Below are 21,570 nucleotides of genomic sequence, written 5' to 3' on the forward strand. Positions count from 1 at the left end.
CCCAAATTAATACATGCCTCTGAAGCTGCCTAAACCACTAACAGCATCTGTGGTGGAGCATAAACCACCAAAGTGGCTCATTTCGCATAGAAATCCATTCCTAATCCATCCGTCCAAAACATTTAAGCACCTTTTTGTGTATGTTTGTATTTTAAAGGACTTTTCCCCACTTGGGAATAACTGGGAGGCCAAGGCAACGCTACTTAGGATGGCAGGAACCCAACATAAACAAAATGAAGCCATTTTGCTCTGTTGAGTCCAAGAATTATGCAAACCAGACAGAGGTCTTTAATTTTAGCACAAAGCCATCCCAGAGTAGTACTGGGATGCATGTTCCACGTGCTTCTCATTCCCTTTTGGATCAGTTCTGGGGTCAAGGGAGGCATAAGTATTGGGTAATGCTGAGCACCTGGAAAATATGCCTTATGAAGCAGTAATGGAAGTTAACCCATTGCCCGTGGTGGCTGGTGCCCGTTTGGGGCCAGTGGGGCTGAATGCAGGGAGGCTAAGAGTACGCAGAGCCAGAGCTGACAGCAGGCCGATCCAGATACTTACAACAGAGAGAGGCTGTTCTGGTTTTGCTCACATCTTCCTCTTGCCTGAGTTCTGCAAGGGCAACACTGAGACTAAAGAAGAAGTAGCAAATGCTATCACCCCTGAACTGGCTGTAAGTCAGGAGGAAGAGAAGTGGAGGCTGACTGAGTTTGTTGGGGGCAGTGCCTCATTTGCCCAAATGGACCAAGCCTCCACTGCGTATGGAGAAGCTCTTTAAGTTTAAAAGTCCTTTATGATTGCAGTGCAGAAGGATGTCAAAGACACCAGTCTGTCATCAGTGATGCTGGGGGCTGATGGAGAAGTTTCACAGGCATGAACAGAAACACTGGAGAAGCAGGTGAAACTGGGAAGAAGTAGTGATGGACAGTTCTCTATTTACCTCCTTGTCCTTTTGGTGACAAGATGAATCACCAGTGCTTCTCATACTGCTTGCTGTCAGGTCCAACTCCAATGCAGTTAAGAATAGAGCTGGCTAAAATTTGGAAAACCAAACTTTCCATCCAAATTGGGTTGGGGAGCATGGTGTAAGAATCAGTGGGAGCAACCCCACCCTTTGCTAATTCCAGAGGTTGTGGGAAATGTTTTTTTTTTGGGGGGGGGCTTACTGGAGCTCTTCAAAGCTCCATCAAGGTAGCAGCTGCTATCTTAATGCCCCAGAATGCCCTATTTTGACAAGGAACTTGCAGGGCTGAGGGGCAGACGATGGCCACCACAGGGGGGGAAAATGGCAGCCCCCAGGGGGTATCACCTGAGCCACTCTGGCCTATCAGCACAGCCTGCAGTTCTCTTCTTTGGTCTTGTTATGTATTCAGACTGGCTGCAGTTCTCACTCTGGGCCACCGGTATGCAAATGAAGGATTGAGAGTTGTTTTCACCTATTGGGTAGTTAATTGGAAATCGTTACTGTTACAAGTTATTGAGCATTATATAAGGCAGGGAGCTTCGCTGTTGTTCAGAGACTTAGAGCAGTGCTAACTGCTCTAATAAAGGGCTGTGTCTGTCACCCATCTTTCTGACTATACAACAGGTACAAAGGTTAAATTCCAAGTTTACAAGTGGAGCACTGCCTCACCAATCTCAGTCTGTGCTTAGTCAAACCCCATCTGCCTGTTTCTTCCTTAAAACAACCCCAAGGGAGAGAGGAGGGGAGGCTGCTTCAGCCAGAGTCCACCATTTCCACCGGAGGTGCAGAATGGGGTCTGTTTCTAACCAGCAGTTTGCAGGTGGCTGCGCCCCGGCCAGATGAGGAGATATTTATTATAAGATATCTAAGATATTTCTTAGATATTTAGTATGTGTAAATATCTTATGTAAATTTTTCTGGCTTATTTCCAGTTTTCCTTTTTGATGATTGTTCACAAACTTGAGGGTGTGAGAAATAGCCAAAGCATGTGGTGGGCATTTGCACCAGAGGGGCATAGAGGGGCATAGCCAAAGCATGTGGTGGGCATTTGCACCAGAGGGGCATAGAGGGGGCACACTCTTTGCACCTTGCCACTTTCCCACATGAGAGCTGCTTAAGGGGTGGGGGGAATTTCCCCTATCTTCCTACAACCAATGAGAGAATTGGACTTCTGAAATAACAGTGATTTATCTGCAAGCCAAGAGGAACAATGTTCTTGGGGGGGGGTTGACTGCAGCTTCTTCTACCCACTAGTTTGCAGAATTGTTTTGGAAATTCTTTAGGTCAGTCTCCCAGACCTTTTTTTAAATGACAAGATGGTTTCTAAAACTCTTCAGCTTGGTCTTGCAAATAAATCCCTGCTTGGAATAGGCAATATCATTACCATTTTAGACAGTGATGGACACTATGCATTAGGGCAAGCAGTGTAAATTGCAGTCAGGCCGGTGCCACGTCTGTACTCAGGGTCACTGTGGAATAGGGAGCGCTGAATGTATGGCGACTTCTTGCGTGGCTACATTATTGTGTACTAGGAGACAAAACGAATGTAACTCCCATGTTTACTGCTAGCGACCAAAGCTTGTTTTGTGTCAAACTCTTTGACTTTTCATGAAGCAGGTGGGTGGGTTGGTGGGAGAGGGTGGGGATGAGAGGGTGACTGTGTGGGGTTCTTTTTAGAGGGGAGAGGGTCATGTCTGAGCTGGATAACTCTGTTCAAGCAATCAGCTATCCTGCTGATTATGTCTGGTGGCGACGTCAATAATGCCCATGACTGCATTCCCCTCCTCTTCGCTATTTTCATTTTTGTACCAGTTTTTGAAAACGATGGAAACAAATAAAGAATATGGATCATTTTAAAAAAAACCACCACCACAAGGGGCAGCCCTTTACTGTCAGTTTCCTCCTCCTCCTTAGTCTCTGTTTTGCCCCTGTAGAACACAGCAGGGAGCACAACGGGGACAAAACTAGAATGAGCCCGTTCCACCTGCCATTGGTTCCGGGTCCATCTACCATGGGGCTCCCTGTCTTCTGGCCCTTCAAGTCACAATACACACCAGTCAGCAGCCACGGTCTCACACATCACATTCCACTCTGAGGAGCTGCTTGCAGATTTGAGCCTTGGCAGCTGCACAGCATGCTGGTGCAAGACCTCATTCCCTGACAACTCCTTTACAGATGGCAGAAGGTCATTCAGCAAATGCAAACCCCCAACATTCCTGCCTCAAAGGTAAAGGGACCCCTGACCATTAGGTCCAGTCGTGGCCGACTCTGGGGTCGCGGCACTCATCTCGCTTTACTGGTCGAGGGAGCCGGCGTACAGCTTCTGGGTCATGTGGCCAGCATGACTAAGCCGCTTCTGGCGAACCAGAGCAGAGCACGAAAATGCCGTTTACCTTCCCGCCGGAGCGGTACCTATTTATCTACTTGCACTTTGATGTGCTTTCGAACTGCTAGGTTGGCAGGAGCAGGGACCGAGCAATGGGAGCTCACCCCGTTGCGGGGATTCGAACCGCTGACCTTCTGATCGGCAAGTCCTAGGCTCAGTGGTTTAACCCACAGTGCCACCTGCGCCCCACATTCCTGCCTTAGCTACCAGAAAGTGGTAGGTGATGGCTTATTAGGGTAGAAGGCAATGGCAGCTTTTCCCACCCAAGCCATTACTAGTGGTCAATGCCTTCTGGAGCATTTGCTCTCACACACACACCCCAATCTATCTCCATGGCTGGGAATGAGAAGCTTTTGGGTCATTAGGTAGGACAGAAGAATTTCCTGCAAGTGAGAGATGGGTTAAGTATTCAGGGGCCTTGTGCTGCCTTTCTGATATCTGTTTCTCATATTACAGTGTCAACAGCCATGCCAGTGACACACACACATAGCTGGACTGCTGCTGCTGCTGCTGCACATGTGCTTTGCACATGAAAGACCTACACAGCCTAATTTCAGATGTCTTGCTTCATGTGTCACAAGGAACAGCAGTGGGTGTGAATGTGGACCATAATGAAGTGGTGGTTGCCAGGGCTCCACGGAAAGTGCTGTGCTCCCGAAACGCTGGTGAAGGTTCCTCTCCTGCTCCACAGAAAGTTGGAAAGTAAATATGCTGGTGGCAATCCAGTGTGTGTGTGAGGCCAGCACCGCCATAGCAAAAAGGAATGGGGGAGTTCTTCACACAGTCCCCAAAGCATTTGGAGAAGGAGACCAAGGTCCCTGAGGAGCCAGGATGCAGTGGGATAGGAAAGCCCAGAAGAAAAGCTTGTCCCTTGTCTCCTCATCCTGCTGAAGACAAATCATCTTCTGAAGGTGATCAGATGCCTTGCCCAGGCATAGGCAAACTCGGCCCTCCAGATGTTTTGGGATTACAACTCCCATGATCCCTAGCTAACCAGACCGGTGGTCAGGGATGGTGGGAATTGTAGTCCCAAAACATCTGGAGGGCTGAGCTTGCCTATGCCTGGCCTCGACTCTTCTTCTGACAGATCTTGCCATGTTCAATGTCTGTTCCTCACCAAGTGGTATTCAAATGCATTCATTAGCCGCAATCTTGCTGCTCCTCCATGCATTCAGCCAACCTTTGGGAAGATGGTTTGAAAAGATGTACTGGTGTTTTGCAAACAAGTGAATATCATTCTGTGCCCTTCTGCATTTGTGAGTTTGCACCGCTTCTCGTTTTCGTCATCTACAACTGATCTTGCTTATTTTTGTTGTGTGAGAGTTTTTTTAAAGCAGGCTTTAGGGGTATTTGCTATTTATATATTGATTCTAAATTGTTTGTATGTAATTGATTTAATTATGTGCTACTTTGATAGCACAGCACTGAAAAACAATATTTGCATTCTGTGAGCAAATTAGTACTGTAGTTACAAGTGAATTAAGTGCAGGCACAGGGTGGGCAGAGGAGTCAATAAAGTTTTTCACATGCCAGTGACTTTGTTAGACTAACTTGCAAGGGCAGGGCAGACAGTATTCTCCACATTTGCAGCATGGGATAAAACAGTCTATAACAGACCAAGTTATGAGACCAGGTTAGCAAGAGCTTCTCTCTATCTCATTCTGCAAGTGGGAAAGCCCAGTCTAACTCACTTTACCTCCAGCTTGTTTCCAAGCTCACATGAGAAGCTGAGCTTGGGAACATGCCTTCAGGAACTGAGAATGGAATCCTTTTTAGGGATCAGCCAGTCAGTCATGCAGAGTAAGCCCCCGGCTTTGATTCTGGTTTCCCTTTCTGAGTAACTCAATCTTCCGCCAAGGATCATATTGTCCAGTGAAGAAGAGAAGCAAAGTTTGCTGGGAAAGCTGTATCCTTCCCTTGCTCTTAAGCATCCTCTTTTTCTTTTCTTTTTTGAAGTGGCAACAACCATTAAATAAGAAAACTGCTCACCCCCTACTTTCCCTGCACATAAACAGTCCACCCAGAATCTTAGGCTGCCTGGTAAGCCTTTTCTGCCAGTCATGGATTAATGTTCCTTGGAAGAGAAGGGCTCTCATGTGCTTGGAGCTGTGTTTTGAAGCAAGGAAAGCTGGACTGAATCAAGGAATGTCACTGTTGCATGCACTCCAATCTCCAAGCAGTGAGATACTTTTGAGGTGCCTGCACAGATCTGAGGTTGGGTTTCCTTGGAATGCAGGTTACCAGAGACTACTGTGTCATTGGCGATACAGTAGTACCTCAGGTTACATACGCTTCAGGTTACAGACTCCGCTAACCCAGAAATAGTGCTTCAGGTTAAGAACTTTGCTTCACGATGAGAACAGAAATCGTGCTGTGGCAGCGCGGCGGCAGCAGGAGGTCCCATTAGCTAAAGTGGTGCTTCAGGTTAAGTACAGATTCAGGTTAAGAATGGACCTCCGGAACAAATTAAGTTCTTAACCTGAGGTACCAATGTATATGGTTTTACTTACACACATATACAGACTAAGTGTATGATGGCTCATGGCATTAACACTCCAGCAGACCCTGCTTCTCTACTGGGTTTCCAGGGTTCCCCAAAGTTATAGCTTTGGTTCCAGCACAGAAAGCAGTTCAAGCCTCTCAGTGCTCCTTCAGACGCCATTTGCATTGTGCACTCATCTTCAAACATATGAAGGCTGGCAACATCAACCCCGCTGTGTGAGAATCCCTTGCAAGACAACCAGAGTGCCTGAAGACAAGGCAGGTTGTGTATCCACAACAGTGACCAGAGGAGAAATGACTGCTGGGAGGAACACAGAGAGGAGAAATGCCATGGTGCATCTGCAGCAACGCAGCCACACACCTTCATCTGCCCCAGCTGCAGCAAAACATGTCTCTCCCGTATTGGTCATAACAGGCACTGTAACCTTCCAAAAGTTTGACTTCACCCCCAAAGACACACTCTTCCATTGCCTCCCAAGACAGACAGATGCCAACATCTTGACTTATGCTCCTGATGGTATAAAGGTGGTTACATGCAATCTGGCTTTCAATGCCATTCGCACCTGCAAAAGGTTTGGGCTAGACATACTGCTTTGCTTCCAACTGGTGCACGTCCTCTTGCTGAACTCCTGCAAGAGTTTACACCAGACTGATCCTTGGCCTATTACTCTCCTACACCTTACAGGATTGCATCGCCTCTTGCCATGGAAGGTGGCGGAGAGGCCTTTCTCCTTTCTTCTGGAAGCATCTCAAGCAAGTAGTCTCTATGACAACACAGTTTTTCTCGGTCAACTCTTTTTAGTCCCTCAAAGAGGTACATGATAGGCTTGGCTACATCCATTAACTTAACAAAGGCTGCATTTACACAACATTTTTTTTCTAGAATCAAAGGGGATCAAGTGCTTGTTTTTTCCATGTAATCCACATATAACCAAGATCTATTGCATACTTTTTTGCCCCTGAAAAGTGCTTCTTGAGAAATTGGCTTCATGCCTAAAATAAAAGCTCGCTGCATATTGATTCTCCTTTACCCTACAGCAGAGGTTTTCAAACCTTTTGAGCCTACGCTCCCTACATTCTTTCTGCACTCAATGTGAGGAGGCAGTCCTGTGGGGCTCAGGAGCCCAGTTATGTCACCCCTTGCCTGCAGAGCTAGCAGCCTCTCACCCTTATTCGAACACCCTCCCTTGTGGAAGGTTCCCCCAGCCTCCTCTCTCCCCTCCTTGGGAGTCCTCCAGGCAGCTGCTGCTGCTGCCCCTGGTCACTGAGCTGCCCCTCCCTGCCCCAAAGAGAGGTGCCTCCTCACACTGCCCCACAGTGGCCTGGGAAGAAAATGACCCCAGCCTTAGTGGCCCAACAGAGACTGGCCAAAGATGACTGTGAGGCCAGCACCTTACCTTGGGAGGCAGCAGTGGCAACAGCGGGCACTGCCGGGCCTGCATGGCAGACTGTGTCCCCTTCAGCACCGGGCACTCAGCTCCCAGGCAGGCCTGGCACACAGCAAGCACAAGAAAGACCAGTGCAGTGCCTGCCTGCCTGGTCTCCCACTTGTCTGTCTATTCCCAACAGCAAGGGTTGGTGGACTAGCTGGCTGGGCTCTCTTATCCACTTGCTTGCTTGCTCATCTCCTGGCAACCAGCACCCCCTGGCCAGCCCCAGAGGCATCATTCACCTGGGGAGCTTATAGCCGGTGCTGCTGCAACAAACAGCTGTGCAAGCCTTTGGGAGGCAGAGACACGAGAGGGCATCAGAGGAGGGAGGGAAAGAAAGAGAGACGAAGGCCAATGTTGCCTGCGGCACCCCTAACCATTTTTCAAGGCACCCCGGCACACTGGTTGAAAATCACTGCCCTACCATATGACCATGGGAAAAAACAGGCGAAAACAGATTTAGGCTGTCTTAGCAATGTAGGGATGTATTTTCAACTACCTGTTGACTCCAGGTGTATACCAAGATTACAATCATGACTTTCTTCTTCATTCACCTGGGCTGTACGTAGGGAGGAAAAGACATGGATAACCTAATCATTGGAGATTGAGTACTTGCTTTTTTTCTATGTAGTCTACACACTAGGTTTACTGCATATTTCTTGCCCCTGAAAAGTGCTTCAAGAGAAACTAGTTGCATTACAAAAATAAATGTGCACTGCCAATTAATTCTGCATTGCCCTGTACTCAGGGTATTTTCCCTCAGCCAGAGCTCATCAATCAGAGCTCAGCGACGGCACCTGTCAGGTGGGCACTATTGCCATTCTAAGAGAAGAAGGGAGAAGTTCACAGTGAGCTCCGGCACCTCTTTTTCTAGAAAAGTAGCACTGGCTGTACCTGTTTGAAAACACATGTGTACCTACACCTGCCCAATGATGTGGGAGGGCATACCTGAAGTCTGCAATTACCACTTCTTTCTTCATTCACCTGGGCAGGGAGGGAAACGTATGGGAAACCTAATCAAAGACCTATCAAGTAACCACACACAACCTTGTGGATGAACGATTCTGGATTGAGGAAAAACTACATTTTGGTGCTACAGACAGGTTAGTGTGTATGAAGCCCAAGAGACGGGTTTGACCACTTCAACAGTTCCTTCAACATTATACAGGTATAAAACTACAGAGGGCACCCAAAGGTAATATCTAAACCAACCAACCCCTCACCCCATCCTACAATATAATGATATCTTGCTTTCGATGCGAACTCTCTTCAAAAGAATCAATAGCCAACAAGGCATATGAAGCTGGAGGAAGAGACAAACAAGCAACAAGCTTCAGCTATGATTCTCCTTGTGCACAAAAAATTGTGTGCAATTTTTTCTCTGGAATAAGAAGATGGTGAGATAAAGCCAACAAGCTCAAATAAAGCTGGAAAGGATGAAGGTGCTTCTAAAGACACCTGTGTTAACAAGTACTCCTAAGTCTGCTAATTCCATATCTTCGCTCAGTTTTCTTTGCTCAGCCAAAGCTGTGTGGTATAAAGAATGGAAGAGTGTTTTCCGCTGCTTCTCTGCAAGGGCCACAGATCTACTTTTGCCTGTGTTGGAGGTGTAGAAGGCAGGTGATTCTGATGCTATCTCTGCACCAGGTGCAACTCCGTCATTACATTATTCCTCTTGCAGAGATGCTGCAGAGCTGAGGGTTCTTCTTGCACCTCTTTCCCCAACTCAAAACTGTCCTGAAACAGGATCCCTGTGTCTTTTCCCCTGCAGAGTGAAAAGCAACCTGGAGATGGTGACTTTGAACAGAAGATAAGCGGGGAAGGAGGATATGCAGGTCACGGCAGTCCACTGAAACAAGGAGCTGCACACAACTGCTTTTCAACTGAAAACCAAACAAAAAAGCATCCCTCCAGGTTTGCCAGGTTCCGGTTTTCAGAATAGGCTGCTTGATTTGAACTATCTATTACCAGATACAGGAAAGTGGGTCCCCACCCCCTTTGCAGGCTTCAATACATTTCCCTCAAAAAGTTTATAGGGCATATGTATACCAAAAAATCATGCAAACAAGTCTGTCCTTGTAATAACAGAGAGATAGAATCAGCAGCACTTTTTAAAAAAACTGGATTTTTTTATCCTGGGGTGATGAGAGAGGCAGAGAAACTGTGATAATACTCCATTACACAGACCATCCCAGGCCCGTCTTCAGAGTCTCTGATCGTTTTATTGGATGGAGAGCTCTGGTTTTTTAACAGGTAAGTTGCAAAAATTATCACTGTTTCCATTAATCTATTATTGCTTTCTGAGGTCCCCCCCCCAGTTTTCTCTGTATTTCTCTGTACAGTGGTGCCTCGCAAGACGAAATTAATTCGTTCCGTGAATTTTTTCGTCTAGCGAATTTTTCGTCTTGCGAAGCACGAAATCCCATAGGAATGCATTGAAAATCAATTAATGCGTTCCTATGGTCAAAAAAAGTCCAAACAAAGCCAAATTTGGTACAACAAGAGTTTATTAAGTGCTCTTTAAAGTCACACATACTGTAAAGAGCATTTCAAAATTCAAGCCCAGAAATTTTTTTAAAAAACAGCAGAGTGGCCAATGGTCACAGAAAATCATAAAAATGCAGGGGGGGAAACCAAGCTTCCAGATTCTTGCAAACCCCTCCCCAACTGTTCCCCCAGCCACCCAGCACACAGAAATTCAAATCCAGAATTTTTTAAAAAAAACAGCAGAGTGCCCCAATGGTCACAAAAAATCATAAAAATGCAGGAAAAAAACACACAAGCTTCCAGATTCTTGCAAACCCCTCCCCAACACCAAGTCCTTGAATTCCAAACACCCCAACCCAAAATCCAACCCCCCCAAAAAAAGTTTTAAAAGCTTAACTTACCAAATGGCTGCAAAAGAAGTTTTGGAAAAGCTTCAAAAATCACCAAAGTCTTTAAAAACCTCAAAAAAGGCTACTGTGTACACTGCGTTCTATGAGTTGCTCCTCGAAGTCAAGTCGCAACTGTATTAACGGTGTTAAGAAAAAGGAAACAAACTTGCAAGACGTTTTCGTCTTGCGAAACAAGCCCATAGGGAAATTCATCTTGCGAAGCAGCTCATAAAACGGAAAACCCTTTCGTCTAGCGAGTTTTCCGTCTTGCGAGGCACTTGTCTTGCGGGGCACCACTGTATTTTCTCTGTATTTTACATCCTATAACTTTTTATTTCTAGTCAGTGGGCTATAAATTATTAACATTTAGTTTGAGGTTCAGAGGGGCAGGGCTGTAAGCAGAGAGAGTGTTTCTAAATCTCCCGTGTGTCTTTTAGTTTAGTTCTCATCTATCAGAAGTTTAGGAAATCTTTGTTCAAGCCATTCCAGATCATTGGTTATAAAACTGGGTGTAGAACTCTTAAAAAAGGGGAAAAGGGGTAGGGGTGGGGAAGGATATTTTAAAACTCATTTTAACCATGGTAATGGCAACACCATTGCCTGTCCCAAAAGCCTAACTACTTTCCAGTCCTCGGAGAAAACATTTCTCAGAACACAAAGTCTTCATTATAACAGATGAGCATGCATTGGCTGCCAGCGCGAGACAATCCAATTAAGAGTTCTTTACTTTGCAGCGTCACTTGGAAAGTTAACGTGCATAAGTGTAATTCTGGGGGGCTGCCTGGCACACCAGATTATAGCATTTCATCTTATTTAATGATACTCAGAATTCAGCTAGGCAGATTCCTTCAACACATCCATTAAGTTTTGATGGACTCAGTCCTGTGGTTTCATAAATGGCAACAGGCCCACACTCTCACTTAAGCAAGCTTGGTTTAATGGTTTTTTAAAAAAATAAATAAATAAATAAGAAAACCACTTCCTTACAAAATGTGTAACCCACCTGGAAGGAATAGCAGTAACTCTCACTCATTGCCATTGCCAGACTGTTAACAGCTGCCAGCAAACAAATAACACTGCGTGCAAACGGCAGAGTGTTTACAAAGCCATCTAAAAATGGTGAGGGGAACCAGATCCAGTCACCAGGCAAGATCCTTATCTCCACCACCACACACCCCACAGGTGGGTGGAGCTTATTGATCATTGGGTCTTGTGTGGCTGTGGCTGGTAGGGCAGAAAACAGGGAGCCCAAACAGTAGCTGGAGCCAAACCCAACAACAGGCAGAGCCAACTAATTCACGTTTTGCACCATTCTCCACCCAACTGAGTTCTGCAAGGGACAACAATGAGACTAGAGAGGAGGAAACTGACAGAGTTTCCCAAAAAAAGGGGAACTACTCTGGGAACTGTGGTTCAGTGAGGGGAATAGGGAGTCTCAGGGTTCTTTGGGAGATGCCATGGCTGTTTAAAGTGGTGTGATACTGCTTTAAATGTGTGGTGCAGATGCGATCTAGATTATGCAAGGAAAGAGACCTCAGGCAATTTACTCAATTTACATAATATATAAATTGGTGGCTAAAGAACCTTTACATTCATTTAAACTGCCTGGATGTAAAATGTGTTCGGCCCCCCCCCCCTTTCTTTAGCATTGTTTAAATTTCTGCAAGTGCACCCAGTGTAACTTGGTAGAGCAAGTTCTGAAACTGATTGCAGTTCAAAAATGTGACACCTTGTTAAAAACACACAGATATACACACACACACTTTTCCTCATGCCAAGTCAACTACAGAATTCATAAAATACCAGGTGGCACCAAATAAGCTTATCTCACAATAAATCTGTTAAGTATTTAAGGTGCCACAAGACTTCACTGCGGGGGGTTTTCCAAAGCACACACACAACCAAAACCTTACTGGACCAAATTTTAATAACTGTTCTCTTACATTCCCTTCTCTTTATGGGATTTGCTCTCAGTTCACAGAGGGACACAGTCATCTGGCTGACATCACTGCCAGTCCAATAAAGTGAAGATATACAACCCACAACAGCAAGAAATATCCCTCTTGATGTTGTTGCTTACATATTTCTGCCCTTCAAATTTGGCTCTTGTCCTTCCATCAACACTGCAATGCTTTCAGCAATTATTACTTAGCCATTGTTTTGTTTCTTGAAGTGTTTTGTTTTTTTAAATATGCTTAGGAAAAGCACCAGCGCATTCATCCAAGCAAGATGCCGCAGCAGTTGAAAGCAGCAAGCCAAGGATCTCTTTGGAACTGGCAACCAAGAAGCTAAAGGCAATGGAACAAACTGTTTTCATTGACACCCAGCCAATGACTTAAACGGAGACACCCCCCCCCCCAAAAAAGAACAGATACCCACCGGACACTGAAAAGCAAGGCGTGAGTCCCAGAGGGCACAGCTTGCCAACATGCTATCATCAACCTGTGTCTTTTGGCTCTGCTAGAATATAGCCTTTATTAGGACTGCTGCTGAACACTGCCCAAAACATTGATTTGCCAGTAATTAGTTCATCCAGATAATGCAGAACAGGCAACTTGTGGCTCTCCAGATATTGTTGAAGTACAACTCCCGTTGATAGAGGGAAGGGGTGTAGTGGAATGTTGGACTGGGATCAGGGAAAAACACACATAAATCCCTCCTTAGCCACAAAGCTTACTGTGTGACTTTGGGCTTGTCGCTCTCTCTTTCTCTGTCATAGCCTAACTCACAGGGCCGGTGTAAGGATAGAATTAGCAGAGGGAACATGGTTAAAGGCTTCAGCCCATGCTTATTATCTGTATCTTTTGATGGTAATGTAGAAGCACCTTCTAAAGACTTGATTAGGTTTATGCTTGTGGCAGCAAATTAAATGATGGTGCAGCAATGGGAAAATGCTTATAGTTCCAAATATCTAGAACTGGTGCACCAAACTTCGGGATTTAGCAATAAAGGAGAAACTGGCATGTCACCTTAGAAACCCAAAGGAAACAGATTCATTTTGAACACCTTGGTATTATTACTTCTTTCATTAATCAGGAAGAGAGTGAGACACAATTCCCAGTCACATATATACAGATTTAGGACTCAAAAAGTTCAAATGTGTGACTGCAGTCTGGAGTCAGGAGATGCTACTTTTAAGGACGGTCCCCAAGATGACCTAAGTGTCAGAGAAATGCAAACTATATATGTGTGTGGGTGTTCCTCACCAGCAGCTGGGATGTTATCCTGCACTGTTATATATGGATTTACATTTTAGGTGTGTTTTATGCTGGATGTGTTATCTTGGAGTATTATTTATCTCTCAGAATAGTATTTATTTTATTTTATTATTTTATTTTATTTATTTTATTTTATTTGAGTAGGGACATGAATACCTTAACTCATGGGAGGAATCACAGAATTATGACTGTAATAAATAAGTGTGCAAAGTCCAGGTGAGGCTGAGGTCCATAGAAGTGAACAGCAGTCACAGGGGGACAGGTTGGGTTTCAAATGGCCACAACCTATATGACTACTCTAACTACCGGTTGCTCGCAATGAGTGACCAAGCCTGAAGCAGCAGCTTATATTGAAGGGGAAACTATGGGAAAACTTTCTACATGTGGAACTCCAAACCATAATTTGTGTTCCAAGTAAAGCATGGTTTATGCAGTCTCTCTCTTCACTGACTTCCCTATGAATCTCAGTAACCTGGAACAGCTGGAAGAGCATCTCAAACCATGGTTTTGTTGGTTCAGCTTAATGCCAAACTACAGTTAGCTGAAACTGTGATTTGCAGACAAGCCTCAAACAAACTATGGTTTCAGGTCCTGATTTGGTGGGCTCAGATGATAGCATTATTCAAGATACCATGGCAAATTATTGTTTGCCATTAAGTCTGAACTGGATTCCATATTCCACAAAAAGGCAGCACAGCTGTAAACCCTGAAGTCTGAAGAAGCATCTGTTGCCTTCTACACATTTATCCAATATGCTACCTTGTAAACTTTCAGCTCATTGCAGATTTTGTCCCCACCCCACCCCAGCCTGCAAGTTGATTCAAAGAAATTGATTTATTCATGGGTCAAGCCACCGTTCTGTCTGTTAAAGTATTCCCCATAAATTCTCTTGGTTTATTGTACTGCTAGGTCATCGCTATAAAAGAGCTCATCTCATTTTAGACAGAAGCTTTCAAATCCATGTATTATTCAGAATTAATAAGCTCATTATGCCACTCTCAGTCCATGTGATCACTGGCTAGAAATTTTTTTGGAAGAATGATGGGATCGTCATGGTGCTATTGCAATAGATGGGGATCATTTTACAAGGAAGCATTTCCGTTTCAAAACGACAACCAGGCAGACAGGATGCATGTGTCCCAGATTCTACACACGCTCAAGCATCAACGCTTTTTGCATTTAGTAAAACCTAAGCTAGGGACATGATTCTGTTTCCACACACCCCATTTAACACCCAAAATCCTATGAAGTGGGTTCAGCTGAGGGACAGTGACTGGCTCCTCAATCCTAGACTAACCACTCTGTCGCACTGGGCCTCGTATTGACATGTCCTGACACATTCACAAGACCAGCCACCAGGCCAGAAATGCCAGCACAGAATTTAACACATGGTAACGTGTCACTTCACTGAGGGCAGGTGCAGTCTTATGCTTAGGAGGATGAATATGGATTCAAACCTGTGTTTCCCTGGTTGTCGTTCCAACACTTCTGAGGCTGAACCTATGGCCTCCATCACTGAACCTTGCCCTCTTCCAGATTTTATGGAGCTTTATCTTATATGTGTGCATCCCCTTTCTAATGAGTATCCCAGCACAGAATTTAATTTGCACACAAAGGACTGTGACTTTATTTTTATAGAAAGCAGAGATTTTCCTACGATCACCCACTGAGATTTGTTCTATGATCCCAAGTGCTGAGAGACAATCAAAATGTCAGTCGCTGGCAATATCATTTTACACAGGGAATGCCTACTTTCCTAGAACAGCAGTCCAAATCCAGAATGCCCCTGCAGCTTAAAGGCAATAAATCAAATTGGATTCTGGCCTCATTGAATCCACCATCTATCAGCAATCCTGATAGAGGACAGAGAGCCATCCAGGGTACAATCAAGGTGTGCTTTTTCATCCTGCTACTGGTAGAGAGTTGGGGAGGATTCGACAACGACAACAGAGAAGGCAATTACTAGGAAGATGACTTAAAAGGATTGGGTGGGTGGGTGTGTAGTCTTCCTATTAAGGCATAGTCCTACTTTGGTATTAAGCAATACATGGAAATGATGTGAAACCAAAAATAACCCAACCTCCTGCCTTTCTCCAAACAATAAAATCATAATATTAGTCAAACTGAAGATCTTTATCCATGTGTGTGAGAGAGAGAAAGAGAGGGAGGGAGGGAGAGTGATACTAATAGAATCCTAATCCCCTAATTATATATATACTCAGGGATTTCCACACATTTCTTTGAAAATGCTCAGGCAGACTCATGTCTACAGCAGAGTACTCACTCACGTTGTGCTAATTTAAGCACGTTCTGTTTCCACTCACTTGTGGCAGGAAGAATTTTTCAACTTCCATGCCATCAATATTAAGCATTTTGTACAGCCCTTAAAAGAACCCACCTGTGGCATTTCAGGAGCGCCCAGTTCCCAGGAATGGTGATTCATGCATTGGTAATTTCAAGATTCAATTGTTTCAATGCACTGTTATGTGGGGCTGCCCTTGGCCCTGGTCCAGAAGTTCCATCTGGTGCAAAACACAGCAGCTACCGAGACACTATCACCAGTGCTTAAGAGCTTTCACTGGCTGCCTCAGGACCACGCAGGCTAGGGAAGAAACCAATTACACTTGCCCCGGGCCTCAGAGAACTAAGCAACCAGGGGGCCCTGCCAGGAGCCTGCCAGACTATGCTGTCATGCCAAGAATGCCCCATGCCTTCCAGCTGACCAGAGACTTAATGGGCAAAATGGGCATGGGCAAAATGGCCATGCTTATCCATATGCACTGCAAGCCTTTGATAGTAAAATCTGGACCTGCATTACTGAATACAAGCATGTAGCTCATAGCTTCCAACATTTCTCTGATGGAAATAGGAACATCCTAAGGAAAAGGAGGGATTCCGGGATCAGATCAGAAACTGGGATGGCTTCTCTAAATCTAGGACTGTCCCTGGAAAACAGGGACATTTGGAGGGTCTAGTAGCGTCAGATGAGATTAGACAACACTACTGCAATGGCGCATGTCATGGACTCCAAGCCTGTCGAAGCCACATAATGCGTCCATCCCATACGTTCCCTATTTCTAGTCCTGAGTTATTTGATCTTCTATTTGGATGACTAGTCGACAACACAAGGGCCAGTGTGACCAAAGGCCACACAGCAGGTGGGCAGGCAGGTATGATTGATTAGTGATTACTAACTTTTGCGCTTCAAATGTATAAACAGCTATGCAAAATATACTGTGCTGGAGATGCCTCAATAACATTGTTAATCCAAGCTAACTTGCCATGAAATCAGTATTTAAACAATAAAGCCACAACCACTCAACATGTCTGCAAAATGCAAGTCCTGCAGTAGGCACACCAGCACATGAGCTACTCTATCCCCAAATGCATGAGTAAAAAGCAGCAAGCACAAGTAATAGATGAGATCTGGTAGTTTTAAAGTAGGTGCAGTTAAGGTTGGCGATAGTGGCAATGGTGCTATATACTGTAATACAGGGGCGCGGGTAGCGCTATGGTCTAAACCACTGAGCCTCTTGGGCTTGCCAATCAGAAGATCGGTGGTTTGAATCCACATGACGGGGTGAGCTCCCATTGCTCTGTCCCAGCTCCTGCCAACCTAGCAGTTCGAAAGCACGTCAATACAAGTAGATAAATAGGTACCACTGCAGCGGGGAGGTAAATGGCGTTTCCGTGTACTCTGGTTTCCGTGGTGTCCCGTTGCACCAGAAGCAGTTCAGTCCTGTGGGAACATGACCCAGAAAGCTGTCTGTGGACAAACGCTGGCTCCCTCAGCCTGAAAGCGAGATGAGTGCCACAACCCCATATTCGCATTTGACTGGACTTCACCGTCCAGGGGTCCTTTACCTTTACTGTAATATGTTTCAAAGACTATAAAGTATTTTTGTACCTTGCTCATATGTGACCTGTGGCCCCTCTGTTTTAGGAATACAATATCTGCGGGGTTTTCTGTTTATCTCCCTAACTTAAGAATCTGACCGTACCAAACTATCACCGTCTATTTTCTAAAGCCAGATTAAATGTCTCCATCTGAAGTGCTGAGTGGAAGATTGGCTGGCATACCATACCAAGCTAAGCTGTGCACATGTTCCCAGGATGTTGAATGTGTGGAACACATTTTATTACTCTGTCGTCTGTAAAAAAATGGTTAGACAGCTTCTAATCAAACCGATATTAACAGAACAACCTGGAATTGCTGAATCCTTTTATGAAATAAAATTAAAGAATTCCTTCCAGTAGCATGCACACTACAAAAGCTCATACCAATAACTAATTTAGTTGGTCTCTAAGGTTCTACTGGAAGGATTTTTTTATTTTTTATTTTGTTTTGTTTTGTTTCGACCAAGGCAGACCAACACGGCTACCTAACTGTAATTGAATCCTTTTGTGTTAAGGTGCTCCTTGAGGATAAGACTGATACTATTATTCTGGCTGTAGCAAAATTTCTCTCACAGGCAGTAACGATCAGAAATCAGTATATGTGGACTAAAGCTCCTCTGTTGGTTAGCAAGGCCACTCTTACGCCTTAATAACTGTTGATGTCATTGTTGTACTGTGTATTTTGGATCTATGCATCGCAATAAAGCTGTGTGGTTTCTTGCCACTCAGCGATGCCAAGGTGTGCATCTGGTCATTCCTACACAGAACCCAAAGCAGAACATTACAGAATGATTATTTGTTATGTGCGTAACGAGGACCAATATGCCATGGACCTCTGTGCAAATGGATATGTCTATAAAAAGCCTTTGCTTTGGTCTTGGAATGCAAAAGACTGGAACCTGCTCTTCACGCATTATTAGCCCTAAACAAAAACAGCCGTGCAAAAGCACCAGAGTTTGACTGGCAACCCCGCTAGGCATAAGTGACTCAGCCAAACTTAACAATTTATCCCATTAAAATTCAATAAAATGCAATAATCAAGTCTTTGTGCAGATTCCAGTAGCAAGCATAGCATTCTTGAAATGCATTGTCAAAATATTATGACACATAAATATCAAACCCTGATGTTCTTTTGTTTTGCTTTGTGTGCCTTTAGTGTCTGGGATCTCTCCTAGCATGGTAAATCCAGCTGCTATTGTGTTGTCTTCTGGACTGCAGATTATTACACAAGACACAAATGCACACCACGTTTAGCTTGGCGTCTCTTCATGCATTACCTTTCTGGGTTCGTACACCCAAGGTGGTCTCGGTGTACACATAAACATGCAATCTTTGGATGGAGCAAGTGCATATATCCAACGGTTAGGATGTGATAAACTAAAAGAAGTGCACAGCAAAAGTATTCTGTTGCCAGGACCTAAATCTCAGGGGGATCATATTGAAAAAACATCTCAGGACCTGAACCTGACGGTTAAAAATCCTGTAGATTTCAGCTTTAGATTTCAGTATTTCAGCTTTACTCATAGGCATGGGTGAATCCTTCAGTTTCGGTTTCTCTCCATTTCTCATTTTTCCAATCTTAAATTCACTTGTACATATTTCCACATCAATCTGCAGGTCTTCTTAGTCCCTCATAAATGAATTCAATCATTATTATTATTATTATTATTATTAAAAAGAATAATAATAGTCAAAATTTTGTCCTAATATACACTGTTCTTTGTGCAATTTTGCCTAATATATACATTTTAGCAAAGCAATTTCCCCTAAAGTATTGCATTTTTGTGTGTTAAAAGGTAAAGGTAAAGGGATCCCTGACCATTAGGTCCAGTCGTGGACGACTCTGGGGTTTCGGTGCTCATCTCGCTTTATTGGCCGAGGGAGCTGGCGTACAGCTTCCAGGTCATGTTGCCAGCATGACTAAGCCGCTTCTGGCAAACCAGAGCCGTTTACCTTCCCGCCGGAGCGGTACCTATTTATCTACTTGCACTTTGACGTGCTGCTTTCAAACTGCTAGGTTGGCAGGAGCAGGGACCGAGCAACGGGAGCTCACCCCATCGCAGGGATTCGAACCGCCTACCTTCTGATCAGCAAGTCCTAGGCTCTGTGGTTTAACCCACAGCGCCACCTGCGTCCCTTTTTTGTGTGTTATTTTCACACACAAAATGACTTTTCAGTATACCTTAGCATATGCATTTTTGTGCTCATTACTTGGCTTGGGAACTGCATTGCAAAATTTAGAGAAGTGCAAAGATTGAAGGGTGGCTGCCTTTCGGTTTGCATATTGTTTCTGGAAGCATGAACTAGGCAAGGTCACCTTTAAATGTGAACCATCAAATTTCTGAGAGAGCCAGTGTGGTGTAGTGGTTAAGAGCGGTAGTCTCATAATCTGGGGAACCGGGTTCGCGTCTCCGCTCCTCCACATGCAGCTGCTGGGTGACCTTGGGCCAGTCACACTTCTGTGAAGTCTCTCAGCCCCACTCACCTCACAGAGTGTTTGTTGTGGGGGAGGAAGGGAAAGGAGAATGTTAGCCGCTTTGAGACTCCTTAAGGGGAGTGAAAGGCGGGATATCAAATCCAAACTCTTCTCCTCCAGTCTTACTCCAGCTATGTAGCTGCAGCAAACCTGGAGTAAATTCTATTTTGCCGAGGGGATAAACCACAAGTGTCTCAATGGATGGGGTGGAGCCCCTCTGCTAGCTTCCTATCAGGTGGGTTGCTGCTGCTGCTTAGCAGGAGGGCAGTGTGGGAATGCCTGCATGGTACAAACGCACCAGCAGAGCCCATTCAGTACTACTGTTGGATCATTTGCACTGCCTCAACCTCCTCACTTGGTAAGCAGCAGTGACCCACCTACTCAGACACTAGAGTAGCTCTGCCCCACCTGAGGAACCACTTCGGTAAAAATATATATAAATATAATATTCCACAGTGTATAACCCTGCTAGAGGAAAAGTCAGCTTATAATTAAAAAGTGTGGATTCTGCTTTCAGTTCAAGTTCAGTGTAGGCTCAATTTAGGTTACAGTGGTACCTTGGTTCTCAAACTTAATCCGTTCCGGAAGTCCGTTCCAAAACCAAAGCATTCCAAAACCAAGGTGCGCTTTCCTATAGAAAGTAGTGCAAAATGGATTAGTCCACTCCAGGCTTTTAAAAACAACCGCTAAAAGAAGCGATTTAACATGAATTTTACTATCTAACTAGACCATTGATCCATAAAATGAAAGTAATAAACAATGTCCTGCAGTCACACAATCAATAAATCAATCAGTAGCTGAACTGGGTTCCACACAGTCACAAAAACAAAACAAAAAAGCAAAATAAATAGCAAAAACAGACAGACCTCAGCATAACACTCAAAACGGAGCATGTTCAGCTTCCGAAAAACATTCGCAAACCGGAACACTTTCTTCCGGGTTTGCAGTGTTTGGGTTCCGAGTTGTTTGCGTACCAAGGCATCTGAGAACCAAGCAGGCATTGGCCTCAGAGCATTTGATTAGAACTGGGAGGACCCAGATTCAACTTAGCCATGGAGCTCATTGGGTGACTCTGGATCACTAAATGTCTCTCAGCCTCACCTATCTCACAGGGTTGTGGTGAGGATTAACCGGAGAGAGGAAACCATGCATGGTGCCTTGAGCTACCCAGTGGAAGACTGGGATATATACCGGTATATATTTATAATGAACAAGCCAAGATAGCAATTGCCACACTACCGATTCCAACATAGTGAGTCATGATCTGGGCATGCCATGGTTCTAGAGTAGCAAGTATGGTTTCCTGCAGATTTTGAACCAAAGCCACCTAGTTTGGCCAATGCTAAGAGATGCTGGAAGCAGTGGTCCAAAAAGATCTGGAGGGCAACACATTGGCTACCTTTGCCATAGATCATCCATGAGATGGAGCATTGGACTGATATCAACTCATCAAATATACTGAAATGAGAGCTGTGCACATGATACAAAAGCTTAAAGGGGAACCAGCTTGCTCCCCCAATTCTACTCCTACATTTAGGTCTGTCAAACCCCCTGCTGGACTCTCAGCAGACCATAAAAATTCTGCTTGTTCTAGCTCTTCTCTCCACGCCAAGGGGGAAGAGGGACAAAAGAAATCCTCTGTGTAGAAAATGGGTTTCCCATGCAGGAAAAAGTCCTTACAGGGCCATCCACTGGGAAACAAAAAGAAGGCTTCTCTTCCTGAGCGAGTTCTCTGGAGAAGCCGTAAGGACTTGCTGGTGTGCAGCAAACTATTTCAAAGGTCCTGTTAAGAGGGCAAGCATTTGTTCTATTCCTGTAAATTTACTG

General features: G+C 44.7%; 1 protein-coding gene across 1 annotated transcript in view; it reads right to left on the reverse strand.

The window, feature by feature from the left end:
- The window catches only part of GPR50 (G protein-coupled receptor 50), a 47,888-nt gene that overhangs the window by 14,170 nt on the left and 12,148 nt on the right, over window positions 1-21,570 (reverse strand). The gene's annotated exons all lie outside the window — the stretch shown is intronic.

This window comes from Podarcis raffonei, chromosome Z (assembly GCF_027172205.1).
Source record: "Podarcis raffonei isolate rPodRaf1 chromosome Z, rPodRaf1.pri, whole genome shotgun sequence".
NCBI classification, from domain to species: Eukaryota; Metazoa; Chordata; class Lepidosauria; order Squamata; family Lacertidae; genus Podarcis; species Podarcis raffonei.